Here is a 12131-nt window from a genome sequence, read left to right on the forward strand (position 1 = left end):
TGTTCTCGAATCAGTGGTGTCTTCATGAAATCTTGTCAGTATTTGAGACAAATAATCTAGACGTTAAACGTGATTACAAGGAGCATCTTCAGAATAAGTTTTACTGGTTACTTCAGAAGCATTACCCCTATAGTCCTCCTCCTCACACCACTATCGTGGATCCATCCACCCCTACATCACGAGTTACTGTTATTGATTGCAATCCTGAGGAACCACTGAACGTTACGGAGGCCGAGCTGGACATCTTATCACTCGGTCCAAAATTCGCATTACCTCGGAAAGTGGATGAATCGTTGATAAAAGAGGTTGAAGTGAACTTGACTGAATGTGCGTATAAGTGCAGATGGAAACGTAACAACGAATCCAACGTACCTAACGAAGCTCTGAACCCAGGACAGTTAGATTCTTTGTACAGGCAAGCACGCAAGAAGAAATGCCCGTTTCAACGACCCTACATCCCTGCACCACCGAACGAAGATCCACAACTCGAGATGGACTTGAAATTGTTCAACCGGTTTATGATGAGCATCCTGAGAGCACCAGATATCCAGCCACCATCAAACCTCACTTTTAATCAGCGAACTGGACTACGTACTCTCAAGGAAAGACCGAACATTCACATCTCGAAGTCTGATAAGTGTGGCGAGTTTGTCGTGACTAGTGTTGATACGTACCGGACGCTAACGATCGAACACCTGAACAAGAGCACTTCTGGAGTCTACGAATGGGTAGAGCCCACCCGTTCGAGTTACGGAGTACGCAGACCTGTTCAACGACCTACTCCTATAACGTATCAGAATCAAATTAACAAGAAATGTGCAGATATTGAATCAGAGTGTAATAGGTTGTGGCGGACTATTTGCAGTAACCATATGGAATTAGACTCACGTATTGAGGATTTATTTATTAGCTCGTACTCTACATTACCTACTATGTACACCCTGGTGAAGACACACAAGTTCCCACCTGATACTGACTACTCTCGTATCAACTTGGAGGATATGAAAGTTAGACCAATCGTATCGTGTTGTGGCTCACCTACAGAAAAGTTGGCTTGGTTAGTTACCGACATTATCAGTCCTTTGTTGAGAGAAGTACCTACTCATATGTACGATATCTACAGCCACCTGGACATCCTCTGTAGGCTACCAGAGAGTGAACTAAAAGGTTTACAGTTCTTTACAGCGGATGTATCAGCTTTGTATACGAATTTGAATATCAATGAGTGTATTGAGACAGTTATTGAATTTGCAGAAGAACATTGGAGTAAGTTAAGTACGTATTGTTTAAGTTTATCAGAAATTAGAGGTATCTTTACAGTAGTTTTGACGAATTCTTATTTTACATTTAATGGGAGACTTTATAAACAACTTTTAGGTTTATTCATGGGTTGTAGACCATCCCCTCCTGTAGCGATTATTAGAATGTGGAAATTCGAGCGTAATAGTATATATTTAGACAGTTATTACATCAGTAACCCTGTTCGGTTCTTATACAAACGGTATGTAGATGATGCTGGTTCCTGAGCCAAATCCAGAGAAGAAGCACTGGATATGTTACAACGCATAGCCGACCAGGATCCCGATAACAGAATCAAGTGGGAGATCGAGTTCCCGTCTACCCCTGCGGATTTTGTCCCGTTCCTGAGTACGGAAATCCGGATCGATGAGGAAGGAAAAGTGCACCACAGATTCTACAGGAAAACCAAGAACAAGGGGATAACATTACACCAGAAGTCACACCACCCGGACTCAGTGAAGGAGGAGTGTAAGAAGAACTTCTACCGTAATGCCACCATTGCTTCCTCAGGACCCCAGGAACTCGATCATTCAGTTAAGATCATCGATGATCTCTTAAAGAAAAATGGACACCAACCTCTGAGTCATAACGCAAGGAACAGGAGGACTAGGAGAAGACGTCAAACCACACCTGACTCTGTCCCACTCACCTTACCATTCATCTCTGGAACAGTTTGTAATAAGATTCGCAACTACATCAAATCTAACAAACTCCCCATCAGAGTTATTTTTACACCTGGTAAGAAGTTACAGGACATCTTCTGCCGCTCTCGTCCACTGGATAAGAAGACTTGTGACCTTGGTAACCCTAACAATTGTGAGATCTGCCCTAGACTCACAGGAACAACATGCTCAACAAAAGGAGCTATTTACTTAGTTACTTGCGAGTTATGTGGTAAGAGATACTGTGGGGAAACTGAGAGAAGCCTCCATGCTCGTCTGATGGAGCACAGACAGGCTGCTAGGAATCCTAGAGCACATCCAGAGAATGGGGTTGGACAGCACTACGCATCTCTACATCCTAACCGAACCCCAGTTTTATCTTTTAAGTTACTTGATTTACAGAGTAAAACTGTTCGTAGAAAGATTGTAGAAGCGATGTATATATTGAGATTAAGTCCTGAAATGAATGATCGTTCTGAGTTGAGTTATTTGTACAAATATTTAGTCGATGTTTAACTAGTAAATAATGTATTGATAGGACTATCTTGGATAGTAACCATGACAACCGAGTTATCGTTGCTTAAGTGCTGATTTTATCATTAGTTTTTACACATGAACTGTGAATTCTGAACAACCAGTTTTACGTTTACTAATTAGTTTAGTATCATGAGTAGTACAGTATTTAGTTGTATTAGCTTACATTTCTTCTTGTCGTATTTTTTGTTGTTTTGACATTTTTTGCAATTACATTTTTGGGTCATATTTCGTAAATTTTATTTCTCTGTTTTTGTTTTAATGTTATTTTAAATTTCTTTCCGTCGTTAATTTTTACACATGTTTAACAATTTTATTACAGAACTGAAGAAGACGTTGTTACGTGGAATGATTATTTCAATTCAATAAAGTTTCTAGCCTAAAGTTTGCTGCTTCAATTTGTTCGCAAGTTAAGAGTCTAAAGAGAAATTCTCCAAGAGAAATCAAACCCAGGATACATAACATAAAGACTTTGTTGTAACTTTGCATGAAACTTATTTATAAACAACAATAATTTATTATCACGGTGTCGCACTTTTTACTAGATAAAGTACACTAAATAGTTTTTACTGCTAAATAGCACGTCTCTGTTTACTACATAAAATACACTAAATAGTTTGTACTGCTAAATAGCTCGTCTCTGTTTACTACATAAAATACACTAAATAGTTTGTACTGCTAAATAGCTCGTCTCTGTTTACTACATAAAATACACTAAATAGTTTGTACTGCTAAATAGCACGTCTCTGTTTACTACATAAAATACACTAAATAGTTTGTACTGCTAAATAGCACGTCTCTGTTTACTACATAATATGCACTAAATTTAGTTTGTACTGCTAAATAGCTCGTCTCTGTTTACTACATAAAATACACTAAATAGTTTGTACTGCTAATTAGCTCGTCTCTGTTTACTACATAATATACACTAAATTTAGTTTGTACTGCTAAATAGCTCGTCTCTGTTTACTACATAAAATACACTAAATAGTTTGTACTGCTAAATAGCACGTCTCTGTTTACTACATAATATACACTAAATTTAGTTTGTACTGCTAAATAGCTCGTCTCTGTTTACTACATAATATACACTAAATTTAGTTTGTACTGCTAAATAGCTCGTCTCTGTTTACTACATAAAATACACTAAATAGTTTGTACTGCTAAATAGCACGTCTCTGTTTACTACATAATATACACTAAATAGTTTGTACTGCTAAATAGCACGTCTCTGTTTACTACATAATATACACTAAATTTAGTTTGTACTGCTAAATAGCTCGTCTCTGTTTACTACATAAAATACACTAAATAGTTTGTACTGCTAAATAGCTCGTCTCTGTTTACTACATAATATACACTAAATTTAGTTTGTACTGCTAAATAGCTCGTCTCTGTTTACTACATAAAATACACTACATAGTTTGTACTGCTAAATAGCTCGTCTCGCTCAGGTGTTGTGGTTAATATTTAGGTTTCCCCACTCCAAAGAATGTTCAAGGTAGTTTTTATGGGCACAACTAACTAGAGCAGATTTTGAACACTCTAAAAATTTGTTTCTACCGCGCCGTTTGGGAGGCACTTCAATAGGGGTGAAAAAACCGTATTTGCAAATCAGCGAAAATATGGGTGCGTCGTGATGTTTTGGGTTAGAAAGGTCCCAGAGACCCCCAAATAAGTGCAAGTAATAATTTCAATATGTAGTAGTCACTCTTATCCACGTCGCTGTTGAGTTATGGAATGCCCCGTCTTGTCTAAAATTTAGAAATAAATAAATTTTGTCAAGAAAATATAAATTAATTTCAGATCGTACAGTTGAAGCTATCAGCAACACCTCGCAATTCCAACCGAAAAAATAACCCTTGTTATAATATCTTGTCACTTTTAGAGAGCTATTTTTCCCCGGACGGCGGACAGTCCTTATAATTATCATTGTTTTCCGTCACCAGAAGCTATTTTGCTGTTATTATTTTGTTGAATGGAATTCCTCCACCTGTTAAAGCTACAAATGATATTTCAGAACAGAAAAGTAAAATCTAAGATCATCGGTCCTTATGATTATCATCGCTTTTTTTGCTCTTCGATGGAGTTGAGCTGCACCTGCTGAAGCTACTGTCGTTATTACAGAAAATAAAATCAAAGATTATAACCACACCTGTGCTTTTAGGGCATCGACCCTTAATAATTACAAAATTTGTTTTTATAAAATAGCAAGGTCTCCCCTCTAGAAAAAGCTAATTCCTCCACCTGTTGAAGCTACTAATGGTTTTTTTAACGGGTGATACCCCCCCTTAATGATCATAATTCATGAACATGGTTATTAAGTTAATTACACTAAACTATCTAGTTCAACAAAACACCATGATCTAGTTCAATAAAGTAGCAAGGTATGTACCTCAAATTCCTCAATAATTGTAGTTGCTTTTATTCTGACCCCACATCCAGAAACACGCCATCTTGCCAGGCATACTGGGAGGAAATTTTTTTAAGAGAAAAAAACGGGAGGAAAAAGAGGAAATTTTTGAGAAGTTACTCCTAAATTCAAAATAATTTTTTGGAATAAAGACAAATTGATTGATCATTGAGGAAATTTTTGAAGAAAATATTTCGACTGTGTAAAAATCAAAGAGGAACATCCTGTCAGTTTTGGAACAGAGTGAAATATTTTGAAATTTGTCTACCTTACAAGACATATTTATAACGGGTCCGGGACTCTAGGGCGTAAGACTCTAGGGCGTGAGACTTTAGGGCGGCGCCCTAACCCTAACCATCACCCTAACCCTAACCCTAACCCTTATCCTAACCCTAACCCTAACCCTAACCCAAACCCAAACCCTAACCCTAACCCTAACCCTAACCCTAAGACCCTAGAGTCTTACGCCCTAGAGTCTTACGCCCTAGAGTCCGGACCCCATTTATAACGTACGAAATGTGGCGGTTTTCCGAAAATTTCGCCATATTTTCGAACCGCCAAAATTTCGGTCGTCGTAATAGAATCCGTCGCATTATCTTTTAGCTTATTTCAATGACTGTGCCTTCACTGCTTTATTTTGTTTCTAATAAGTAATATCAAGTAAAATAAATAAATAAATTCTGGCATCTTGGGACAAATTATCACCACACCAATGACGAATTGAATGTCAAGCAATACAGTTTAAATTTGCATTAAAATACATGTATGTGCTAACATGAAAGTCGTACAGTCTTAATACAGACTAAGTTTGAACATGATTTTACCGAATTTCAGAAATTTCCTTACTGCTTACTGTCACAAAAAATGATGAAAAATACCCTTATTTTCTGTGACGTCCGAAATTTGACGGTTTTTGTTCAATTTCGCCATATTTTCGGACCACCAAAATTTCGGTCGTCGCAAATTAGGCCGCCATAAATATGTCTTGTAAGGTATTTACAAGACTTGGTTTCTCACTCAAGTGCTCAATATCAACATTGGGGCTGGCCTTCCCCGACTTGAAGGCCATTTCATTAAATACATGATATTTGTGTGCTCACTGTAACGATAATATAATATATTCGATATAAATTTTTCGTTCAAAATCAAAATCATTGGAAATAGCGTTTCAAATAGACCTCTATATAACAAAATTGCTTCCATGGCTTTTATGCTTTTACAACTTTACAAAATTCAAAATTTTTCGCCTGTGGCGGGCAGTATGCACTCGCCTTGCTCGTGAATTGGTTCAGTGTTAAAAATTTGCGAGCGAAACGAGCGGGCCACAGAAAAAAGGCAAACTTGCGAGCGAAGCGATTGGGCCACAGAATTTAGAAAAAACGCATCTGGGAGGAAATATAAAACTTTCTGGATGTGGGATTCTGACGCGGTGATGGTATCGCACCTTTAGCTCGAAGTACCTGACTCCTGAAGAAAATCTTGTCAGAATCTGGACTTAGATTAGAAATTTTCCTATCTTTCAAAATCACACCTAATCGTTTCATAGAATAATGAAAGTTTATCTTACAATTTCAACTCGCAGCATTGAGATATAAATATACCGTCCTTGACAGAGTTTACTTTGGTAACCAACATCTTTGGGGACAATGCTTAAATTCGTTGGGCGATCAGAATGACAACATTATGACCCCATCAAGTCACCCGACAATATTATGACCCCATCAAGTCACCTGAGTCTGACAACATAATAACCCCATCAAGTCATCTGACAACATTATGACCCCACAAAGCTCACCTGACAACATTATGACCCCACAAACCTGACTGCAGCATCTTTGAAAAGCTCCTATCCTGGTTCCGAGTTCTACAGTCCGGCGCGTGTAGTCCGGTGATATATTCCTGGTGTCCGTACGCGCCTGAACCTGCGCTGTGTGCACCCGCCATCGTGAAGTTGGTGAGTTTCAGCCTGCATGCTCCTTTCACACTGAGTTGTTATCAAGGTAGAAATATCCTCGACAATTAGTAAACTAATGCAGACGTTAAGATTTTAAAAAATCATAATATTGAAGCCAGCGAACAGCAGTTTATAATTGTGGACGAGAGTTGTCATCATAGAGTCTGTAATCGATACATTCTGGTTCTTACTCTACAATAACTCAATAAATAAGATAGATAATTAGTGGTGACATAGGTTACAACTAAATGCTGAATTCTTATGATAATAAACCACGATTTACCATGACTGTTTCCTTTCCCGCTGTAAATCTGGGTTTCACTGTAGTAAACAGAAACAAGGAGGAAATACCAAATATTGCAGGTAACTTACCCGTTAATAGTGGGGGAACAGTGAGATATGGCTACAACACAGGTGACCTGCAAACAGAGGACTGACACTAAAATGTTAGCTGTTTTCAAAATCAGTCTTGTCATCTGCTCATCCGTGGAGGTTCTTACTCGCTTGTACTTTCTAATTCTATCCTAAATTTTCGGAAACTTTGTTGTATTATTTATTTGATTTGGGGACTTAGTGAGGGAGCTTAGTAATAGCAAGCAACATTTTAAACCAGCAAACAATCCAATAAGTCAATTACAAGACGTGACATGACAAATTATTTGTGTGAAACACAAAAAGACGTGTGTTTTTTGTCAAGACGAGTAGTAACTTTAAGTGTTGACTGTAACTTACCTTACTCGGGATTATTACGACGGGTTTATTAACGACCGGTTAAAATATGGTTCGGGAAAAATATGGCGAAATTGCTCAAAACCCACCACATTTTCCCGGTCGCCATTTTACCGGTGTCCAACCTTTCAATTTTAGATTCAAAAATTTTGTCTCAGATGTAAATTTCCTTATTAGAGATAAGCAAGTTTAGAAATTTTCGCATTGCTAAAACTTGTGAAACAAGTCGAATTATCAATAATTGTTGAAAGTAGACAGAAATAATGACTCGTGGTTAATCAAACTAGATGGAAAATAATTTTTAACATTTGAAGCGTAACAACCATATCGATATTAAGATAAAGGGAGAGCTGTTTAGTCTTCCAATAAGTTGTAATCATCTTCGTTATCTTCATCTGGATCATCCCTTTCATCAGTTTAATTAATTCAAGTTTTAATTTAACTGTTACTTTTACTTTGAGTCCTATTTCATTATGTAGAGATAGTCAATACCTAAGAAATTAAAAATTGGCCTATTTAAATCAAATTTGACAATAAGGATATATGACAAGAATTGGGCAAAAAGGTGAATTTTTTGCAATTTTAGCCAAATGAAGTCGAAAAACCTACAACAAGTGTCCCAATAGTCTTCTTTAGTGAATATAAGACAACGATTAAAATATGAGCACCCATACCCCTTGGGAACCCTAAAAGCTGAGTAGGCGGGTTTATTAACGACCGGTGAAAATGTGGTTCGGGAAAAATATGGCGAAATTACCCTAAACCCACCACTTTATCCCGGTCATAATAATCCCGAGTAGGGTACATCACAAAGACATCTAACGGTAGTTAATCGTTGTTTAGAAAACATTATAAAGTTACAGTTCAGTATATTCTTCAGCTTGTGATCAGGTCCTCTTAAAATCTGAAAATATATTTACACTATGCTGCTAGAAACGCTTCATGTGCATTACACTGCTGCTAGATACGCTTCATGTGCATTACACTAGGCTGCTAGATATGCTTCATGTGCATTACACTATGCTGCTAGAAACGTTTCATGTGCAATACACTGCTGCTAGATACGCTTCATGTGAATTACACTAGGCTGCTAGATATGCTTCATGTGCATTACACTGCTGCTAGATACGCTTCATGTGCATTACACTAGGCTGCTAGATACGCTTCGTGTGCATTACACTATGCTGCTAGATATGCTTCATGTGCATTACACTGCTGCTAGATACGCTTCATGTGCATTACACTAGGCTGCTAGATACGCTTCATGTGCATTACACTGCTGCTAGATACGCTTCATGTGCATTACACTATGCTGCTAGATACGCTTCATGTGCATTACACTATGCTGCTAGAAACGTTTCATGTGCAATACACTGCTGCTAGATACGCTTCATGTGAATTACACTAGGCTGCTAGATATGCTTCATGTGCATTACACTGCTGCTAGATACGCTTCATGTGCATTACACTAGGCTGCTAGATACGCTTCGTGTGCATTACACTATGCTGCTAGATATGCTTCATGTGCATTACACTGCTGCTAGATACGCTTCATGTGCATTACACTAGGCTGCTAGATACGCTTCATGTGCATTACACTGCTGCTAGATACGCTTCATGTGCATTACACTATGCTGCTAGATACATTTCATGTGCATTACAATATGCTGCTAGATACGCTTCATGTGCATTACACTATGCTGCTAGATACGCTTCATGTGCATTACACTATGCTGCTAGATACGCTTCATGTGCATTCAAACGAAAACATTGTACCCAAAAACCAATTAATGTATAAATTAAATTAGGTTAATTTCGATGAATTCGGATATGGCCATATTCGTTTAAATGCAACCCATCTTGTTCAATCTGGGATGTTAAGGAGGTTCAGACCTTCATCGTCAAGTTCTATACCTGAATTCAAGTGTTAAAAATATTGTAGTAGTTGTACAGCAGTACTAAGGTTCTACTACAGAAGTAATCCCAATAACACTCGACCTCTTATCTGCCTGATCCAGAGGATCAGAGGATGTCACCATTTTACCTTCACACAGACATCGAACGCTGTAAGAAGATGACGACAAGACTTTATTATTATTATATGTTATAAATTTTGTTCCAAATTATCCTTGAAACGTGCAAGATAAGTATTCAAAAAGGTAAATAATAATAATAATATATATCAGAGATACTGAGCAGGTACGTATTTTTCTCGTTACCTTGTTCACTTTTAATTGATATCTAAGTTAATCAATTCATAGTTAAGTAGGACCCAAATTAACCGTACTACCTGATTTTCTATTCTTTCCCCTTTTCCCCATTGTTTCAAAAACTATATTATGCCATCGTGTTAAACCCAACAACATTTTTCCGTGTGCATGTGTTTGGATTGAGCTCTAGTAAATAATAATAATAATAATAGTAACTAGAAATTTATTCATAGCTTTATAGTCAAAAATAACTCAAAATCCAAAGATTCAGTTCAACCCATCTAAAGCGACACATGAACATGAACAAGAGAACTTAGAGTTTTATGAATTATGGTTATATATATATGTACAAATATACAAAATGAAACGACCGGTTGAGTCAGACAAATGTTTCAATCATTTTGAAACATGATTGAAACATTTGTCTGACTCAACCGGTCGTTTCATTTTGTATCTAGCTCTCGGCTTGCCGATTGAGCACTGTAAGCAGACGACGCCACCCACAATTATGTACAAATATATATATATATATATATTATATATACTTGGCCCAGGGTGGGCCAAAAGTCAGTACCCATACGTTGGGTCTTATACATCCGCCGTGTTTTATATTTGAGAGTTGTTGCTTTGCAGATGGCATACTGTACCTACTTGTTCGAGGATTCCGTCGCCAAAATTTGAAAATTCGAATATTTTAGACCACGCCCATTCAATATTAAAGCACCTATATTGTTCTCTTTGAACATGTTGGACTCCTAATTTTTTCTGAGACGGTAGATTATTACATTTTGCATCTTATCTGAAAAAATATGTGAAATGGATTAGAAATGACGAAGATATCAAGCATTTTTTGTATCTCGTTAGCAAAATTGATTGGGTGATTATGTGACACCGTGACACGACACCTTAATTGGGCAGCCTTAACAATTCCCATAAAGTTTAAGGGGGTGGTTAACGGGGGTCACCTTATCACGTGATTAGGTAAGCCAATCACCTGATCACATGTAATGAATAAACTCGTTATGCTTCGTATCTCGGTCATCTGAGAAGCTATAACTCTAATTTTTCCAGGACAAACGTAATTCAAATGGCCAAACACAATTCAGTAAAATTTAGCTCGATCCGACTATCCAAATTATCAAATAAATGCGAAAGTGAACCTTCATTTGAAAAAAATGAACACGAATATTTTTCGAGTTGACAAATTCCTCGAACCAGTGGTGGTATTAAGTCATACCAGAAAGAATTATTTCAATTGGGCAGTCAGTGACTGAGCTATAAAGGCTAACGTATGGGTACTGACTTTTGGCCCACCCTGTATATTTAATATATATATAGTAATGTATAGCTGATGTTGATTATGGTGGGATGTAGTAATGTAAAGTAATGTATAGCTGACGTTGATTATGGTGGGATGTAGTAATGTAAAGTAATGTATAGCTGATGTTGATTATGGTGGGATGTAGTAATGTATAGTAATGTATAGCTGATGTTGATTATGGTGGGATGTAGTAATGTATAGCTGATGTTGATTATGGTGGGATGTAGTTATGTATAGTAATGTATAGCTGATGTTGATTATGGTGGGATGTAGTAATGTATAGTATTGTATATCTGATGTTGATTATGGTGGGGTGTAGTTATGTATAGTAATGTATAGCTGATGTTGATTATGGTGGGATGTAGTAATGTATAGTATTGTATAGCTGATGTTGGTTATGGTGGGATGTAGTAATGTATAGTAATGTATAGCTGATGTTGATTATGGTGGGATGTAGTAATGTATAGTAATGTATCTAGCTGATGTTGATTATGGTGGGATGTGACGCACTGTTCCTGACACGTGAAATGTTTAAATATAATTAATATTATATCTGGTCTCAATAATAGGTCTCGACTGCCTAGGCATCAAACCTTGGCAATCGGTAATTTTCCTCTGGCCCGGAGTCAGTTGACCCTAGGGACCAGAGGATAAAGGCGTAGAGAGTGTGTGTATCTACAAAAGTGGTTGTTTTTACAAGAGACAGGGCTTGCAACGCTTACTTTTTACTTTGGGCGATCCTCAATCGAAATCCCATTCACTGTCTGCCTCCACACGTCTCGATCGCACATAACAGTTCGAAGGTCGTCTAACTGGAGCCCAGTGTCACGAGCTACTACGTCCAGGAAGGTGAGTGGTCTCCTTCCACGGCCGGATTGGGCAAGTCGCCAGGGGAGGATAGTGGAGATAACTTGGTCAGAAGCTCTCATGCAATGCCCAGCAAATCTGGAACGCCTCGACGCAACCACTGAGGCAATAGATGGAAGGTTGCCATAGATCTGCTTGAGGG

The sequence above is a fragment of the Bolinopsis microptera genome, chromosome 13 (assembly GCF_026151205.1).
Source record: "Bolinopsis microptera isolate Bmic1 chromosome 13, MBARI_Bmic_1.0, whole genome shotgun sequence".
Taxonomy (NCBI): Eukaryota; Metazoa; Ctenophora; class Tentaculata; order Lobata; family Bolinopsidae; genus Bolinopsis; species Bolinopsis microptera.